Consider the following 21,361-nt stretch of genomic DNA (forward strand, 5'->3'; position numbering starts at 1 on the left):
TGTGAGGGAGTTTTTAGCCAGTAAACAAATAACTGTATTGGAACACTCTCCTGATCTGGCCCCCAATGACTTCTTTCTTTACTCAAACATAAAGGAAATATTGAAAAGACATTTTGATGACATTTAGGACATCAAGGGTAATATGACAACAGCTCTGATGGCCATTCCAGAAAAAGAGTTCCAAAATTGCTTTGAAGGGTGGACTAGGCACTGGTGTCTGTGCATAGTTTCCCAAGGGAAGTACTTTGAAGGTGACCATAGTGATATTCAGCAATGAGTTATGTAGCAGTTTTTCTAGGATGAGTTCACAAACTTAATTGTCCTACCATGTTTCCCAGAAAATAAGACCGGGTCTTATATTAAGGTTTGCTCCAAAAGACGCATTAGGGCTTATGTTCAGGGGATGTCATCCTGAAAAATCATGCTAGAGCTTATTTTCTGGTTAGGTGTTATTTTCGGGGAAACACGGTATCTCACATGTGTGTTCAGTGTCTAGCATATGAATGTGTATGTGTGCGTGTATGTGTGTGTGCACACTGAAGCTCTGCATAGTTAATATACATAACCAGTACAATTACCCAGGGATGGCAGTGGGATGGCAGCAGCAATGCACAAGCTGCCACTGTTCCTGCACTGTCAAAGGTTGTCACCCTTCCTGCTAAAGTAGGGAGAAAACACAAAACCACTATGATAAGTAACTGGAGTTGGAGAAAGAGAACAAGGATTGTGTAAATTCATAACACCAAAGATTAGAATTGTTCTGCATGTTTTTTTTTTATTGACTAAACTAGAACAGATCTTGTATCCTAGATCAGAATTCTAAACAGGTGAAAAAGGGCAATGAAGAAAAAGAGAAGGTATGGCTCTCTTGGCAAACACCATTAAGGTAAGTGTCCTGCAAGGAGTGTGAGATAAGGAAGGAGTGCTGCCAGGAGGGGACAGGGGCAAAGGTGTGCTTTCTGAGAAGCTGCTTTCACATGTTAGCCTTGAAGCAAACCATCCCCGCTTTATCAGCCCCATGCCTAAGGTCAGCGTCTCTGGCAGCAGCCTAGATCTGAGGCGACAAAATATCTCCTCTATCACCAGAGAAATATATTAATTCCATCCAGGGTTCAAGAACTTGCCCTCAGGGAAAAAAACCCCTACATTATATTTTAAGAAGTGTTCATCTATTTCACTTCTTATAAAACAAACTGCTGAAATCCTAGTTTTAAAAATTCAATTATACCAGCTTTAACATCATGTTTATATTTACTTTTATTTTATTTTCTCTTATTTGTACCATTTTGCTAAATTTTTGATTGTGTATTTTTTCCTTTTAAAATAGAAAGCAGTGGACCCCAGGCCTTCCCCACACACACACTAGCATCCCACTATCAACAACATTTACTAGAAAGTGTTCTCTAGCACCTCAATACAGACTGCACATTTTGTGACCATCTTGACATAAAATCAGAACTCAGGACAAGGCTGATAGCCCAAAAGCACTTTCCCAAAAGTGCGGTGTGTCTTTTTCTGGGCTCTGCCTTCCTAAGAAAGAAAAAGCACCTGTCAATCTGGCTACAAAGAATTTTCATCCAATTTCTAGCTGCTCTGGCAAACTACTTCCATCTCACATCTCCCAAGTGCTAGCTGTTGGAAGTGACATTGCCTGGGTTTATCTCTCAGTTACGGATATTGAGGTTCTGGCAAGATCTTGCCTTCACTTTTCATTCCAAGTAAGGGACTGAAAATCCAAAAGCACTGGGGAGCAGGGCAGAGTAGGTAAAGTGTGAAGTGGGCAGGTATAAAACAACAGCCAGGGCAAAGGGCTGTGGAGTACTAAAGACTATGTACCTTGAACAAAAGCACTAAAATAAAATTTTAAACACTGGAAAGCCATTCGCAAATTATGAGAGACTTGGCCTGTGGACCATCAGTTTAGAATACCTGCTCTAAACCTAATCTGGGCCTAATCTCACTAACAGGGCACCATTTTCCTGTGGCTTCATTGATTCGTCAGCTCTCTGCATGGCTTCAAAGATGGTAGCTCTTCCTGTTCCAAAGCAGGGCTCTTCATCAAACCACTAAGGAAATCCCTAGTTTTTGTCATATTTAAATGTAGGGATAATTGACAAACTTAAAACCAATTAATGACAAAATCATAGCCATTTTCCCAGATTTTTGTCCCAGTCATTTATCCAGGAGCTCATTAGGGTCATTAGGGTGGGCCCTAATCCAGAATGACTGGTCTATACCTTGGGCTTCATCGAGTCTTCCTGGTCCCTTGTCCCATCTTACCATAATGTCTTGCAAGATCCAGAATGCCCTGGCCCCTGCCAACTTCACTAGCCCCTTATCCATCTGCTTCCCACCTTGCACCCTATACTCTAGCAATACTGAACGCCCACACCCCTGTGGTTCTTTCCATACCCCATACTAGTTAGTATTTCTAGGCCTTTGCTCTGCCAGTAAGATTTCACCTAATTACACCTCATCCCTCAAAATGTACCTTAATTTCTAGACAACTTGATCTAACCAAACCCCATGGTGTGTTAGAAGCCCCCAAGTTGGAGTTTCCTTATTAGATCACCTACAATAAAAATCAAAAGACCATGGTGGGCCAGGAGAAGGGAGGCTGAGGCAGAGTTTGCACCTAAATCCACAAGCATCTTTTGGGAGCTCCATATGAGGTGTGATCAAAATACACTGTGAATGCTTAAATTTTAAAAAATGTATTACAGTAAGACACATTGCCATTAATGCCCCTCAAAATACCACCCCCCTCACTTCAAACACACTTATCCCATTATTCTTGCCACTTTCTGAAGCAGTTCTGGAAGTCTTCTTTTGTGTCTTTAGTTGCACTTTTGTGGCTGCCTTGATGTCCTGAATCAATTCAAAACGTTTACCTTTCAAGGTCATTTTTACTTTGGGGAAGAGCCAGAAGTCGCATGGTGCCAGATCTGGTGAATAAGGTGGATGAGGACACACCGTAATGTTTTTATTTGACAGAATTGACGTACCAGAAGTGATGTGTGACACAGAGCCTTTCTGTTGTGATCATAAAATATGGTGAATGCTGCCGCTGAGTGCCACAACAGAAAGGCAGGGATCTTCAATATGGGAAGCGGCGTGATGAACCTTAGCAACAGTGTATGACAAGTTTCAACTTGTTCAGTGCAGTCAGTCGGGTGTGAGCTACGGTTGTGAGAAGGTGTGTTTTAAAGTGTGCCATAAATCATCCTCCGTCATGACAATGCTCCGTGTCACACATCGCTTCTGGTATATGGCAATTTCTGTCAAATAAAACATGGTGTGTCCTTATCCACCTTATTCACTGGATCTGGCACTGTGCAACTTCTGGCTCTTCCCCAAAGTCAAAATGATTCAGAACATTGAGCCAGACATGAAAGCACAACTAAAGACACTCATGAAAGAGGACTTCCAGAACTGCTTCAAAAAATGGCAAGAACAATGGGACAAGTGTGTTTGAAGTGAGGGGCGGGGGTATTTTGACGGGGATTAATGGCAATGTGTCTTTAATAATTTTTTTATTTAAACATTCACTGTATTGTTTGATCACACCTCATAATTTCAAACTTTTCACTCAAATTATTTTTGGAAAGAGGCTTTTCCTGTTATTTCTTTTTACTCCCCCTTCTTCCTGTTATTCTATAGCAACAGATTGGAGATATGTTGAAACCTCTCCATGTCTGGCCAAAACCCAGTTTGTAGTTTGATAAAAGATTTAACAGAAAGCCAAAACAAGCCATCAATGTTTGCGAAGACAAGTCCTCAAATGAAACTCAGATGAAATTACTTATATGTTTATTAAATTCAATGCTTTTTATGGAAAATAATACTTTCAAAAAAAATATCATTCTAAATCAGTGAGAGGCACTGGATTCAGTTGTCAAGGTAAATATCAGAAGAGAACCTGCCACACATAAAGTAACACTAGTGCAAAGAGTTCCAGAAAAACAAAATAACTATTGCTGTCTGGGCAAATTATTTCAGAGGTGTCTGCAGCTGGGATACAGTCTCCCCATTCAATTTAGGACAACTGCTCAGTTACCGAAGTCAAAAACTAATTCAGGCACTTTTAGCCAGAATATGTATATTTCACGCTTAGTGGTGGGCTCCAACCTTTGCCAATCCAATTGTCTTAATTCCTTATGTTAAATTGACTTTGTATTACTTCAAGAAGAAAATTTTCTTAAAAGTTAGACATCTTTCATATTCTGAGCCCGTCATTGGTTGGGTAATCAAATTTATCCCCTTTGTTATACCTCAATTTCCTGACCTGTAAAAGAGTGAAAATATTTACCCCTGCCTTCATCGAATAGCTGTGAAAAGAAATTGAGGCAAAATATATAAATACTGAGCACATTGCCTGTTGCATGGTAAATACCCAACAAATATCTGTTCCATGAATAAACAAGTCCAACTCCTTAGGAAGTATTTAGCTTTGAAATTGGAAGAATTAGGTTCGGACCCCACTTTGTCTCTTAAGCACTGTAGAATCCTGGGCTAGTAACTTCTGAATTCCTCATTTCAGTTTCTAAAACAGGGATGATACCTTGCAGGCAGAGTTGATGCAAAGATTATGTGCACAAAATTACTTGCATATATTGAGCCTGCTCTTGCTATCTGGTGATAGGTAGGCCAGGCTTGGGAATTATTCAGGCCTTTACTTCTCCTTCACTTCCATCTCCCTACAAACACTAACAACTTAAGGATTTTTACAGCATCTCTCATCATCCTTTGATTCAGTGTAGGTAATTTTTTTATAGATGTCTTACTATATTGGCATAACCTCCCAGGTTTTAATATTTCTTTAAGCTGTGCATCACACACACAAAAAATGACTGGATCTTAAACTACCTTCTTTTTAACCTATAACAAAACAAATGGATAAATTGTATCATGGATCGGACAAATGCCCACCGACCATAGCAGAGAAGGGTAAAGCAATTTTTTCTCTGTTGGTAACATTTTTATGGACTTGGAGCAATCTATAAAGCACTATCTTTTGATTAATCATCATCAAAAAGAATATTTTAACATCTCTTTACTAAAGTTAAGAACATTGTATTTGACAGATAACTTCATGCAATTAAATGAATGACATTTTTGAACCTTAGTGTGTCATTTCCCATTGTCCAAATGGCTATTTCATACCTTTTCTTCTCAAACTTCCTACATGATATCACCCCCCAGTCCTCTTCAGCTGATGATTCTGCTTCATTTTTTTTAATTTATTTTTTAAATTTATTGGGGTGACAATTGTTAGTAAAATTACACAGATTTCAGGTGTACAGTTCTGTATTACATCATCTATAAATCCCATTGTGATTCTGCTTCATTTTTTATTGAGAAAAACGAAATAACTCATTCATCTTTCCACAATAAATCTACCTATATACCTTCACCTGTGCCTGCATGTGCTGTTTTATTTCCTACGAATTAAATGAAGTGGCTTGTTTAATGAAGCCAACCCTCCCCCACTCTTTTTGGGTCTTATTCCTCCCAGGGCTTTGATCCTCTAATCATATACTTTTTCTTCTGCATCATCAATTTCTCCCTCTCTCCTGGTTCACTGTCATCAGAGCATAATCCTGCTCTTCTATCTCCCATCTTCAAAAAACCGAACTGTGGCTCAACATCTCCTTTTAGTTACAACTGCTTCCCTCTACATCTCTTTATAGCACTTCTTCAAAGAGTTATCTATACACGTTGCCTCTATTTACCCACCTTACTCCAGTCAGGCTTTCATCCCTACTATTCCACTTAGACGGCTCTTGTCAAGGATGCCAGTGATTTTTATATTGCCAAATGCAAAGGTCAAGACTTTGTCTTTAAATTACTTGATCTCTTAGCAGCTTTTAGTCTTTTCCTCCTTGTCCCACTGTCTTCACTTTGTTTCTGGGCCACACACCTCCTTTGGTTTCTTCCTAATTCATTCCTCCTTCTCAGATTCCTGTGCTGGATACTTCTCTTCCCAATCTCTAACTGTTGGAAAGCCCCGGAACTCAGTTCTTGTACCTCTTTTATTTAATCATTCCAAGATTATCTCACCAAATCCCATAGCCCTGAAGCTTCAAGCTTGATATTAATTGTCTACTTATTTGTGCATTCAGCTATTTAATAATCATCTCAAACTTAACATATCCCAAACAGAGCTCACAAGTCCCTCCCTCAAATCAGTTCTTTTCCCATCTTTTCCATCTCAGTAATGGTACCACAGTTCACCCAGTTATTCAGGCCAAAGTCCAGGAATCATCCTTGATTCTTTTTTCCCCCTGACCACTCTGTCCTCCATCAGTAAGTCAACTCTACCTGCATACAACCATTTCTTAGCACCATTACTACTACCTTCAAGGTCTAAGATGATATCTCTCCTTTGGACTTTTGCATAGTCTTGCAACTACTTCCACTCTTCCTTCTCTTAAGTTTTCAATTTGCACAGCAAAGAATGTCTTTTGAAACAAAATCAAATTCACAACAGTTCCCTGTTTTAAATCTTCCAATGACTTACATTAGAAAGAGGCAATTCCAGCACATTACTTAACTAACGAGGCCCCATATGACCTCATTCTTGCCTACTTACCTTGCCTTCCTACCCTTTGCTCATTCCACTCTAGCCATATTGATTTTCTTTCTGTTCCTTGAACATATGAAAGTTGTTCCCAAAATAGGGGCTTTGCACCAACTGTTCCCATTTCTTGTAATACTCTTCCTCCTGATATTTACACGTTCAACATCTCAGATCTGAGCGTACACCTCATCTCTAAGAAAGAGGCATTTCCTGACTCTGTTCCATCTCCTCATCTATTTTATTTTTCATGTGTTACCTACCACTGGCAGTACTTTGTATATATGTATTCATGTATACAGGTAAGTAGGTATTTATTTGGTTGATTCATTGGTTATTTATTGTGTGACACTCCTCACCAGATTATAAATTCTGTGAGGGCAGGGATATTACTTGTTTTGTTTTCTGTTTTATCCCCAATACCTGGGAGAATATCTGACACATCTTCAATAAATGTTTGCTGCTGGCATGAAAGAAATCAGACAAGTGAATTAATTTAGCTGTGAAGGAAGAAGAGAGGCTCATTTTTTTTTCTGTGTATCTTTTTTTTTAAATTAAATTTATTGAGGTGACAATTGTTAGTAAAATTTTAATGGGTTTATCACAATGCAGTTCTACTCAAAATCTGATGAATCACAAAATTTATTTTAATGTCAATGTGAACATTTAGTCACAAATACCCTTTAAAATTTTGAACCACAACTTTTCTGTTCCAAGTATGTTTTTAATTACAAATTTAGTACAAAATTTTTGCAAGGGAAAAATGTACCAATATAAAAATGGAGTCTCCCAACTGGACAAGGATTCAAACAGGTCTCCAAATATTGACAGTACATGTCAGCTCCATAACCTGTCTGCTTCACATCTAGAGTCTACAGAGATTTCTTTAATCAATAACACCATCTTGGCACTGGTTAGAAAATTAAACTGCTTCTTCTGCCAAGCATCTGATGTTTTAAAGGTATTTTAAGGGTTTTGTTAAATATTAATTACTCTATGAAATTTAAATTCTACACTTGTAGCATTGGATTAAAGAACAGAAAGGTATCTGGTCTATGTTGTACTAGCTACTTACAGAAATTTCTTTTTTTTTTTTTTTTATAAAGAACCCAGAGGTTGATTACAATCTTTTTTTTCCTTTTTTCTTTTTTTAAACTGGTTTCAGGTGTACAAAACAACATAGGATTAGACATTTATATACCTCACAAAGTGATATTTCTTATATATTAAATGTCTTAATATTATGCTCTAGCTGAAACCGTGTGTGTGTGTGTGTGTGTGTGTGTGTGTGTGTGTGTGTGTTTAAATACCTTAAACAAACTCTCTGTACTCCCAAGCTGTGGGCATAACCCAAAACTATAATATCAATCAGCATTCCAAGTTGAAAGATGAAGCCATCTCTAACGAGAGAGGGTAATTCCATCTTATTGAAAGGAGGTGTAATCCAGACCTGGGGATCCCGTGAGCCTTCACAAATTCTTCTTAGACAAAGGAGCAAACATAACTGAAAATGCCAATGTCACCATTTACACCAGTGGTTGCAAAAATACATTTAAAAGCCTTTAGTAGCAAAATTCTAAATCTGGAAAATTATGCTGTGATGTTATGTTCTTCTGTGCCCGTTTGTCTTTCTGGATTTCTGTTTGATTCCACAAGGTTTTATTTCTGGGGGTCCTTTACTATGTGTGTATCTTTGTGTATGTGTGTGTAGGGGGAGTTCGTCTCCATGTACATTCTTAGCTCTGTGTCTTACTACATCCATCCCACACTCCCCCAGTTCCTTTTGTTTCTCTTCATTGACCCAAACACAAAGCCAATAATTATTTATTTCCCATTTGTTGACTTTGCTGAAAATATACAGAGATTTGGGACTCATTTTAGTACAAGCAAGTTTTCAAACCACTGAGTTTCCCTGAAGGCTTGTAAAAGTAGTAGAATCACAACACAAACTTTACATAGAATAATACCACAAGGAAAATATGTTCCAGGAAGTCAGTGCTTGAATTAGGCCATTTTAATTGCAATATCAGAATCATCCTATGTCTATGGTCCATACATCTGGGTGTGAAATCTGTACACTGAAAGTGGTAGAGAGGCTCACAGAAGACTACATGCATTACAAGGACATAATGGTTCTCAAAGACAGAGAATTTAAATATCTTGGCTAAAATGTTTCTAGTATGAGTTACCTATCAGTTCAGAAACATAAACTTAAACACTGGTTTATTTAAAAAGAAGAATGGCTTCTACTCATATTCTAGCCACAAGTCAAGGAAAAAAGTAAAATAAACATAGCCCTACCAGAAAATGTAATTGAATAATAGATACAAGAAAAATGTTCAACTTTACTAGTAATTAAAAATGGAAAAAAAAAGATTTTCACCTCTCAGTTTGAGAAACTGAGAAATACCATGTTCACTCTCAATTTGAGATAGATTAAGAAAAGGATGATATTAAATGCTGCTAACAATGTGATGTAACAAAGCTGGCTAGAATAGTAATTGGTAAGATGCTTGAGAAAAGCAATTTGGCAGTAACTATCAGAAACTTTAAACTGTCCATATCTTTAAATTGGAAATTATTACTTCATGATTCAATTCTAAGAAATAATACCAAAATGGAAAAAAATGATTATTCCTAAAGATCTTTAGTGAAATATTAATTATAATAACAACACACACGTGAAACATAAATGCCTAATAATCTGGTATTAGTTAAGTAAGCTATGGTACACCTATTTGATATTAATTAAATTATGTTCATAAAGACTGTAATGTGGAAAATATTTAATTTTTAATTTCAGGTGAAAAGATATAACATTTTTCTGTAATATGACTATAAATACATGTGTGGTGCATGCACGCGCGCACACACACACACACACACACACACACAGAGAGAGAAAAACAAATGCAAGAAAAAAGGCTGGAAGAAAATATATGTTAAGAGTGTTTGTCTTTAGATGACAAGATTTAAAATTAAACTTACAAAAATAGTTAATTCAGACTTAGTAACAAAAAAAAGCTGATTTACTCATGATACCATGTGAGTAATTTCATTTACTGGACTATATCCAGGATTCGCTGTATAAGTGATTGACTTTTTGGTATAAATTTATACTTTCTAGAGACCAAAAATTAAGCACTTAGAGTCACATAAGCACAAAACTTCTCTATAAATCACAGTCTATCTCCCTTTATATTGTCACTAACCCTTCCTATTTCAGAAAAAAATTGTATGCAAGTGAATTGATAGAAGTGTTTTCCCAAAGGTCAACTCTATATCAAATCAAATAAAAATAAACTCAACCACTTGATATTTTATGAAATTTACTTCAATTACAACCTAATGATCAGATTGGGGAAAAGAGAGAAAGATGTACCTTATGTTTTCAAGGCTCAGGAGCTGTTTACCTTAATGGCTTTTTCTTTGAAAACCATCTTTATTAGATTACCTTGTAAATTTTGGAACTTAATAACATTGTTTATATTGTGCTTTCTAAACTGATGAATACAGTGTAATTATTGTTCACCAATTAAGGGATTGAATTTGGCATCATGATCTGTAACTTCAGGCTCATGGACCAACTAAAATGCCCCAACATTTGTATGAAAACTGTGACTAAGGAAAATGCTTATTACATGTTAAATATAATACATAAATATATTCATGTAAATATACACATTTTATGTATACGTATATACTTAAATATGCATATAAGTATTTTCTTTTGTCAGGGTTTTCCTGTAAACATTGGAACATTTTGCCTAAAGGATCTCTTCCAGCCCTAACCATCTGGGAAAAGCATATGGAAGAAGCAGGCAGCTCAGCTACTCAGGCACGTATACTCACATGCCTTTACTATAACTGGAGGCCTCTCCTGTCTCATTCCAGTCTCCTCCACTAATGCAGTCAGTTCCTTCTCTTTCCAGAAAGCAACACAAAATAATGACTTTCTACGTGTACCCAAACCATGTTGTATATAGAAAATCACTGAAAATCACATTTTAAAATCTTAACAAAGTGATTCTCAGGTTAAGCATAGAGTTACCATCTGACCCAGTAGTTCCACTCTGAGGTATATATATATATATATATATATATATATATATATATATATATATATATATATTCAAGAGAAATGAAAACATATGTCCACACAAAAACTTGTACACGAATGTTCATAGTAGCGTGATTCACAATAGCCAAAAAGTGGAAACAACCCAAATGTTTATCAACTAATGAAAAGATAAACAAAATGTGGTATATCCATACAATGGAACATTATTCAGCCATAAAAAGGACATGCTACAACATGGATGAACACTGAAAACATTATGCTGAGTGAAAGAAGCCAGACACAAAAAGTCATATATGGTATGATTCCATTTATATGAAATGTCTAGGATATGCAAATATGTAGAGAAAGAAACTAGATTAGTGGTTGCCAGAGGCTGGGTGATGGTGGTGGTGGTGGTGGTGGTGAATGAAGAATGCCTGCTAATGGGTGTGGATTTCCTTTGGGGAGATGAAAATGTTCAAAAGTTACAAGAAGGTCATGATTACACAACCCTGTGAATTTGGTAAAAACCATTAAATTGTATCCTTTAAATTAGTGAAGTGTAGGATATGTGAAATATACTGGAGGTGCCAAAAAATGTATACAAGTAAACACTTGGGTCAACATTGCTCAAGCAGCAGTTCACCGTAATCAGAAGTGTCTGGATGCTGATGGTAACCACTTTGAGCACCTCTTGAAATCAAAGGTGACTTGTATTCATCTTTTGTTATTGGTATATATTATTATAATTTTTATACAGTTTTCCTTTCTTAAAATGTATATAGATTTTTTTGGCACTGTGTGTGTGTGTATCAATAAAGACTTTATTTAAAAATTTTAAGATGAAATTTTAGAACTTCATAAGGTTTATCATTACTTTTTAAAGTTATTTTGAGGTTTTAGTGAAAGATGTAGCAGGTGTTGTCAATGTACCACCCATATTCTCTCTTCATTCACTTGTACTTGAGCCTATGACTGACTCTGCCTAAGGGCTTATTTCTGTCTGCAGATGCCACCTAACACATTAAGTACCTCATCTGCCTCACACCTCAGTGGGGACAACTGAGAAGTATCCTACACTGTCTCCCTGAGGTCCCCAGCAGGACTGAGCTCTGGTCACCCACAGTGGAAACAGGCTTGATTGAATATGCACCCTCTCTTGACTTCCTTCCCTCTTCTACTGGTGTTTGCTGAGATCACTTCCCAAATAAATGACTTGCAGTCATATCCTGTCTCAGGGTCAGCTTCTAAGGGAAGCCAAGACAAGATATAAGTTACTCTTTCTTTCCTTCTCAAATAATATCCTTATCTTGCTCCACTAGAACAAGCTGAAATGATAAGTTAAGTAATTAAAAGAAAATTTATTTGGTTATATGTTCAGCCAACACAGAGAGATAGATTTAGAATTAGATTTTTTTGACTTGTGTTTACAAATAATGCCCAATTTCCATATATTTCTGTAATAGCTGCAGCCAATATTTACACACTAAGCTGCATGGAAAATCTGGTGGTGTCTGAAGCAGGGGTCTCTGGAGCCACTGCCTTCCCTGAGGGGTCAGAGCAGAAGACTCTGAGGCCTCAGCCTCAGAGATGCTGTAGGAGCAGCATCTCCCAGTGCAATGCTGTGGAAGAGGCAACTACCGCGTCTCCAGCCCATGGGAACAGCAACAAGGGCTTTAGGATAGCACAGCAGGGACACTGGAGCTGGCAGACACTAGCACATGGAAAGTTCCAGAATCAGCCAAGTTTTGGTGAGTTGGGACCACTCCTTGTCCTCTGGGGTTCAGTTTGCATGACAGCCCTACTCAGAGGGACAGAAAAGAAGACACCATGAAAGCATTGTCATAAAGGTATTAAAAGTATAAAATTGGGAAAATTTGTTGGGACTCCTACATATTAAATTTTTGCTGAAAAGTTTGGTGAAAATATCAGGTCTTTTCTGAAAACAACGAACCCTATGAATTAGCAAAAAGACACCAACTAACAAACAAGAAACTCTTAATGCACATAACAAGTGTATGACTGTTTCATTTCAGGTATTATATTTTCCAATATATGCCACCCTCCTAGCTTATATTTTATGATATTTCCCTAACCTGAAGCCGTTGGAGCCAAATGAATTTCAGAACTTTGAATTTTTCAGATTTTAGAGAGACAAAGTAGTACATAGGTATATATTATATAATAGTCCTAGTGACAACTGGAACAACCACACTGACATCATCTGCATTATTATGTCTGCAATAAAACATATGACTAATAGCAAAGTAGACACATCAGTTCTAGTCAGGTTTTGCTGAAAGCTCCAGAAAATACTTTCAATTTTCATAGCTCTGGGTGTTGGGAAATGCAGATAATGGACTGTGGCCTGTATTATGGTAGATTAGAACCATAGCTGCAATGACATAAATGCTGAGGACATGGGTGTTGCAAGTGGAACAGGAAAATTTAGGTACTTTATAATTTTAACTTAAGCTAATATTTACCACTCACACGTGTCTGGAGACCAATTTCTATTAAAAACTATCCCAAAATTCCAGCTAAGCACTAAATGTCAAGACAGTTTGTAGTAAAAAAAGTAATTTGATAAATTTCAAAATGGAGAAATCTGTATGTACGATTGTAATCTAGATCTCTGCATATATGCTCTCCGAACAAAATATGCTCTGGAATAATTCTTCCTGGGAATCTCTAAGATGAGAAATTTGTCTAAGTCCAGGGTAGAAGTTTCAAGGACATTTTGTGTACCTGTGAAGGTATACAATTACGTGAAAAGCCTTCTCCAAAGTCACCCATAGAATATTTTAGAGGTAATCTACTGGTTTTAGCCCTCCATGGTTTTGAAAATGTCAATAAAAATGACTTAAATTAATAATAATAATAATAGAAGAAAATGGGACAGGAAGACTCAGTGAAAATGAAATAACCCTCTTCATTAAAAATATAATTTTCCTAGCCAACGAGGTGGTTTAATAATTATTAACCCATCATACAACTATATTCAAGTACCAATAACCCCTGTATAACCCAGCACTTCTATAACATGGTTTCGCTCTAACTCGGTTCAAGCATTGGGAGGAAACCCTCATACAACACAGCATCCTAGAACATGGTTTCAGTCTAACACAGTTTGAGAATTAGAGAAATCCCCGAACAACACAGAGCATAATAAGAGCTGTTTAAGAGCAAAAAATATCTCATTCGAAATTAGGGAAATCCCCGAACAACACGAAGCGTAATAAGAGCTTTTAAGAGCAAAAAATATCTCATTCGAAATTAGGGAAATCCCCGAATAATATGGAACGTAATAAAAGCTTTTAAGAGCAGAAGATAACTCATTTGAAACTTTTCATTTGAGCATGGATGTCGTATCAGATTTGACTGCAGAATTTTAAAATTTATTAGAATTTTAAACCTATTTTGTTCATGGGGTATTAAGTTCAGAGGATGAAGATACCTTGTCAAAAAGAAAATGCCTTCAGTTAAAGGTGTTTAGTAGTGATGACAAAGAAAACACTATTTAATACATATTAATATGTTATACTTTGGGTGAAAATTGCTTTAATAAAGATATTTCTCTTAATTATAAAAATATAATTCTATGCTTTTTTTTTTAAAGAGAAATTTTTTTAACCTATTTTTTAAATTTATTGGGGTGACAATTGTTAGTAAAATTACATAGATTTCAGGTGTACAATTCTGTATTACATCATCTATAAATCCCACTGTGTGTTTACCACCCAGAGTCAGTTCTCCTTCCATCACCATACATTTGATACCGAATAGCCAAAGCAATCTTAAGAAAAAGGAACAATAAGGGAGGTATCACACTTCCTGACTTTGGCTTGTACTACAGGGCCACAATCATCAAAACAGCATGGTATTGGCAGAAAAACAGACACATAGACCAATGGAATAGAATTGAGAACCCAGAAATAAAACCACAAAAATATGGACAGATAATTTTTGACAAAGAAGCTAAAAACATACAATGGAGGAAAGACAGCCTCTTCAATAAATGGTGCTGGGAGAATTGGATAGCCACGTGCAAAGGAATGAAACTGGACTGCTATTTGTCACCATGTACCAAAGTTAATTCAAAATGGATCAAAGACTTAAGCATAAGACCTGACACAATAAACTGCATGGAAGAAAACATAGGTACTAAACTTATGGACCTTGGGTTCAAAGAGCATTTTATGAATTTGACTCCAAAGGCAAGGGAAGTAAAAGCTAAAATAAACGAATGGGACTATATGAAACTTAAAAGCTTCTGCACAGCAAAAGAAACCATCGACAAAATAAAGAGGCCACCAAATGAATGGGAGAAGATTTTTGCAAATAGTGCCTCCGATAAGGGGCTAATATCCAGAATATACAAGGAACTCATGAAACTCAACAACAACAAAACAAACAACCCAATTGAAAAATGGGCAGATGACCTGAAGAGACATTTCTCCAAAGAAGACATACAAATGGCAAATAGACATATGAAAAAATGCTCAACGTCACTAATCATCAGAGAAATGCAAATAAAAACCACAATGAGAAATCACCTCACCCCAGTCAGACAAGTCAGAATGGCTGTCATCAACAAGGCAAATAGTAACAAGTGTTGGAGAGGCTGTGGAGAAAAAGGAACCCTCATACACTGTTGGTGGGAATGCAGACTGGTGCAGCCGTTATGGAAGGCAGTGTGGAGGTTCCTCAAAAAATTACGAATAGAATTGCCCTATGACCCAGCAATCCCTCTCCTGGGTATCTATGTGGGTTTTTTTTTTTTTTAATTTTTGGAACCTAGCTCCCTTTTTTGTACTAGTTCTTTGCTTCGTATAACACGGATTTGCATAACACGGCATTTTAGAAACCTAACAGCCGTGTTATACGGAAGTTATCTGTTACTCAGAAAAGAGGGCAACACAGAAGGGTCCAAATGCAATTTAAAATCCAAAATTCTAGCTCTTCCTCGGCACTGCCTACGGTGGTGGCAGCCATCTCCTACTTGGCATCATGGCTGCCCTCAGACCACTGGTGAAGCTCAAGATCTTCAAAAAGAGGATCAAGAAGTTCAACCTGCACCAATCAGACAGACATATCAAAATTAAGCATAACTGGTGGAAACTCAGAGGCACTGACAATAGGGTGTGCAGAAGATTCAAGGGCCAGATCGTGATGCTCAGCACTGGTTATGGGAGTAAGAAGAAAACAGAGCACATGCTGCCCAGTGGCTTTCGGATGTTCCTGGTCCACTACATCAAGGAGCTTGAAGTGCTGCTGATGTGCAACACATCTTACTGTGCTGAGATTGCTCACAACATCTCCTTAAAGAACTGCAAAGCCATTGTGGAAAGAGCAGCCCAGCTGGCCATCGTCACCAATCCTAACACCAGGCTGCACAGCAAAGAAAATGAATAAATAGCTTGTGTGCACATTGTATTTCTGTTAATAAAACCATAAAATTCTGCCCAAAGAAATCCAAAGTTCTAAATTTAGTTCTCAAAGACTCAATAAGCCAAACAATATTTACTGTGAACCTACCAGGTGTAGGCACTGTGACAGGTGGAGAAGGACACAGAGTGTCCATTGCCCCCGGAGCTTATAATAGGGGCGGGCAGAAAAGGTATAAAACCAGGTGCCACAGAAAGGTATAACTGGGAAGAGCAGTGTAGCTTGCAAAAGGCAATCAGATAAGGAGACCACAAAAAAGTGAGTTTTAAAATAAATTCTAGAAGATGGTCAAGAATTACCAAAGTGGTCGATGGGAGAGAGGGGAGCTAGGCAGAGATTCCACACGACGAAGAGCAAGTACAAAGGCCAGAGACTGTGGTAGATTATTCAAGGACTTGAAAGTGGGCCAGTATGGCTGCAGAGCAAATGGAAGATAGTGATGGGGGGTGAGGCTTCCAAGGCAGGCAGGGCTCAGGCCTGGGCAGCGTGCTTGGGCCACAGTCTTCACTTCAGACTTTACCTTGGAGTTAATGGGAAACCCCTAAAGGGTTTAAAGCAGAAGAGTTACCTCATTAGCTTTATATTTAAGAAAGATTGCCCTGCCAGGAGAAAAGTCTGGAAGGATACATGCCAGGCTGTTATCACGGGTCACCTCAAGACGGTTAGGATGGGGTGAAGGCCAACTGATAATCAGCTTTGTCTTTGAACAACTTCATTTCCTTCACTTCTGACAATAAACACTTTTTTATATCTTAAAAATATCAAAGTTAACTTTGTTTTCCCATTAAAAACAACCTATTCTTCCTTCAGTGTAAGAAAGAACTGGGTGGATGAAACCTTGAAGACATTATGCTAAATGAAATAAGCCAGACACAAAAGGACAAATCCTATATGATTCCACCTATATGAAGTTACCAAAGTAGTTAAATTCACAGAGACAGAAAGCAGAATGGGGGATGCCAGGGGGTGAAGAGAACAAGGAATGGGGAGTTAGTGTTTAATGAACACAGAGTTTCAGTTTAAGATGATGACAAAATTCTCGAGATAGGTGGTGCTGATGGTTGCACAACAATGTGAATGTATTTAATGCTGCGGAATTGTATGCTTAAAAATGGCTCAAATGGTATATTTTGTACTATATATATTTTATCACAATAAAAAAGGAAAAAAGCAGACTGTAGAATGGCTGGATAGAATGGTGAGATGTAAATGAGCAGACTCTGGGAAGTACAGTGGTCCACATGAGAAACCCCAGATCAGGAGGGGTACGAAAACAATGAGGTGGACAGGTCTGAGCTATATTTTGAAAGGGAGGACATGGAGACAAGGGAACCCTTATATACTGTTGGTGGAATTGTAAATTAGTGCAGCTATGATGAAAAACAGAATGGAGATTCCTCAAAAAATTAAAAATAGAACTGCCATACAATCCAGTAATTTCACTTCGGGGTATTCAAAGAAAACAAAAACACTAATTCAAAAAGATATCTATACCCCTATGTTCATTGCAGCATTACTAGTGATAGCGAAGATATGGAAACAACCTAAATGTCCATCAATAGATGAATGGATAAAGAAGATGTGGTGTGTGTGTACGCATTTTAAGTAAGGAAAACTGTATAAAAATTGTAATACTCAACATATACCCATAAAAAAAGGGTTACCATCAGCATCCAGACATTTCTGATTATGGCAAACTACTGCTTCAACAACATTAACCAAAGTGTCCACTTGTATACATTTGTTTGACACCCCCGGTATATATGCAATGCAATATTTTTTAGAATATTATTTAGCAATAAAAAGAATGAAACCTTGCTGTTTACAACCACAAAGATTGACCTAGAGGATATTGTGATAAGTGAAATAAGCAGGACAGAGAAAGACAAATACCGTATGAATTCAATTATATGTGGAATAAAAACAAAAAACAAAATAAACGAATAAACAAAAGAAAAGAGAAATAGACTCATAGCTATAGAAAACAAGCAAGCTGATGGTTGCCAAAGGAGATGGTTGCCAAAAAAAAAAAAAGAATTTATAAGTAAATAGATGAATACTAATCAAAAACCACTTGAGGAATTTGCATCATAAATCACTTGTATATATATTTTAAATATTAATAAATCTCATATTATTAATTTTTACCTGACTTACCCTGCCAGAACATATAAGAATAATTTACAAGTAGACATGTGCTTTGTATGGTTATTGTGAAAAAAATGTATGTCTTACAGTAATCCATACCATTTTCTAAGATTTTAAAGCAGTAAATTTCTATGCAGAAATATATAAAGCAGGGATTTTGCGAACACCTTGTCTACAGATATTTTGCGAAAGGTTCAGCAATTCCTTGGGGAAAATATTGAGAAATCTTAAAGCAAATGCCAGGTCTTTTACATTCAATGCTAAAGGCTTCAGGATGAAATGTGAATAATATGATCTAAAACATATTCACAGATACATATAACAGCTGTGGGGGGTGGTAGATGAGGGTAAATGGGATCAAATATATGGTGATGGAAGGAGAACTGCCTGGGTGGTGAACACACAATGTGATATACAGATGATGTATTATACACTTGCACACTTGCAATTTATGTAACTTTACTAATCAATGTTACCCCAAGAAACTTTAATTAACTAAAAAAGAAAAAAAGAATATATATATATATATAATGCATGATTTGAAGACTGGCTTAAATTCTAAGTGCTAATATTTTTTTGTCTTGTTCTTTTGTTGTTTTTGGTTTATATACCACACATCAGTGAAATTATATGGTTCTCTGCGTTTTCTGTCTGACTTATTTCGCTTAGCATCATACTCTCAAGATCCATCCATGTTGTCACAAATGTTCCTATATCATCTTTTCTTACCACCGAATAGTATTACAATGTGTATATATACCACAACTTCTTTATCCATTCATCTAACGAAGGACATTTTGGTTGTTTCCATGTCTTGGCCACTGAAAACAAAGCTGCAATGAACATTGGAGCACACGTGTCTTAATGGATAAATGTTTTTAGATTTTTTGGGTAGATACCCAGGAGAGGGATTGCTGGGTCATATGGCAATTCTATTCATAATTTTTTGAGGAACCTCCACACTGCCTTCCATAACAGCTGCACCAGTCTGCATTCCCACCAACAGTATATGAGGGTTCCTTTTTTTCCACAGCCTCTCCAACACTTGTTACTATTTGTCTTGTTGATGATAGCCATTCTGATTGGGGTGAGGTGATATCTCATTGTGGTTTTTATTTGCATTTCTCTGATGATTAGTGACGTTGAGCATTTTTTCGTATGTCTATTTGCCATTTGTATGTCCTCTTCGGAGAAATGTCTCTTCAGGTCGTCTGCCCATTTTTCAATTGGGTTGCTTGTGTTTTTGTTGTTGGAGTTTCATGAGTTCCTTTTATATTTTGGATATTAGTCCCTTAACGGAGGCACTGTTTGCAAAAATCTTCTCCCATTCAGTTGGTGGCCTCTTTATTTTGTCGATGGTTTCTTTTGCTGTGCAGAAGCTTTTAAGTTTCATATAGTCCCATTCGTTTATTTTAGCTTTTACTTCCCTTGCCTTTGGAGTCAAATTCATAAAATGCTCTTTGAACCCAAGGTCCATAAGTTTAGTACCTATGTTTTCTTCTATGCAGTTTATTGTGTCAGGTCTTATGCTTAAGTCTTTGATCCATTTTGAATTAATTTTGGTACATGGTGACAGACAGCAGTCCAGTTTCATTCTTTTGCACGTGGCTATCCAATTCTCCCAGCACCATTTATTGAAGAGGCTGTCTTTCCTCCATTGTATGTTTTTAGCTTCTTTGTCAAAAATTATCTGTCCCTATTTACGTGGTTTTATTTCTGGGTTCTCAATTCTATTCCATTGGACTATGTGTCTGCTTTTCTGCCAATGCCATGCTGTTTTGATTATTGTAGCCCTGTAGTACAAGCTAAAGTCAGGGAGTGTGACACCTCCAGCATTGTTCTTTTTTCTTAAGATTGCTTTGGCTATTCGGAGTCTTTTGTGGTTCCAAACAAATCTGATGATTTTTTGTTCTATTTCTTTTAAAAATGCCATTGGGATTTTGCTGGGGATTGCATTAATTCTGTATATTGCTTTGGGCAATACGGCTGTTTTAACTATGTTGATTCTTTCAATCCATGAGTACGGAATGTCTTTCCATTTCTTTGTGTCTTCTTCAATTTCTTTTAAAAATGTCTTATAGTTTTCAGCATATAGGTCCTTCACATCCTTGGTTAAGTTTATTCCTAGGTATTTTATTATTTGTGCTGCAATTGCAAAATGAATTGTTTTTTGTATTTCTTTAGAAAAAGACATTTTTCTGGACCTTAAATCATGTGTTGAATTACACAGAGGATCATATCTCTGGACATGCCAATTCAAAATGTTGTAACTCATTTAAATGCTATCAATGGTCATTTCCAAGAAGCACAATCAAAAGCTTACCTGTCAAAACTCCACAGCATATTCCCTCACAATCACCTATCCTTTTATTTAAGTTGCTCAAATCCCTTTAATATGAATGTCCTTTAACCAAAGACTCCCAATCTATTAAGCCCTGTACTCAAACACTACCAACCAGATCCCTCACAGTCTTATTTTCTTCTGTGTCTTCAGGATTCAATTGCCCATGTTTACAATCACTTTTACTATCTTCAATTCCCTGTGAAAAATCCTACAGAATGCTGGATAAAATAGTAGTAGGATTAGGGAAAGAATAGAGGTACACATCAACAGCACTATTTTGCCAAAAACCCAGAATCTGAGCTGGACCCAAAATGGTAGCCTGGGATAGATGGACAGCCCATGACCTTCTTTATCTAGTAGTCACAGATCAGGGTTGTCTGTTTCATAATTTATCCATTGCCTGCACTATCACAAATTTTTCCAATAAAGGAAGAAATTCATATTTGTAGCAATTCCAGATCAGAGGCTATGAATTTCAGCTTTAAATCTGCCTGCAGAGTGGTGAAAAAAGAATTAGATTCCCTGGAGCTTGTTTGGGCCAGTGTAGCAGTCAGCCTCCACCCTCCACCCCTGTTCCAAGGGCTCAGGGCACCTAAAAGAGGTTATCCAAAACTGATGAGGCTCGGCACTTTCCCTAGGCCCTTTCGGTTTCTTGAATCCTAAAAGAGGTCAAGTCTTTTAATGGCCTTCACCTCCAACTGACTAAAGTTTCATGGTTAGAACACCTTGTGACATGCAGAACAAAAATGTTCAATTATTATCTGTCTAGATTAGGGTCCATGGT

The 21,361-nt window shown here is 37.0% G+C and overlaps 1 protein-coding gene and 1 pseudogene across 1 annotated transcript in view; one reads left to right on the forward strand and one right to left on the reverse strand.

Moving 5' to 3' along the window:
• The window catches only part of MAOB (monoamine oxidase B), a 136,985-nt gene that overhangs the window by 96,268 nt on the left and 19,356 nt on the right, over positions 1-21,361 (reverse strand). The gene's annotated exons all lie outside the window — the stretch shown is intronic.
• Positions 15,603-16,052, forward strand: LOC109438129 (large ribosomal subunit protein eL32 pseudogene; annotated as a pseudogene).

Source organism: Rhinolophus sinicus, chromosome 18 (genome assembly GCF_057876585.1).
Source record: "Rhinolophus sinicus isolate RSI-liver-muscle chromosome 18, RSI-T2T, whole genome shotgun sequence".
Lineage (NCBI taxonomy): Eukaryota > Metazoa > Chordata > Mammalia > Chiroptera > Rhinolophidae > Rhinolophus > Rhinolophus sinicus.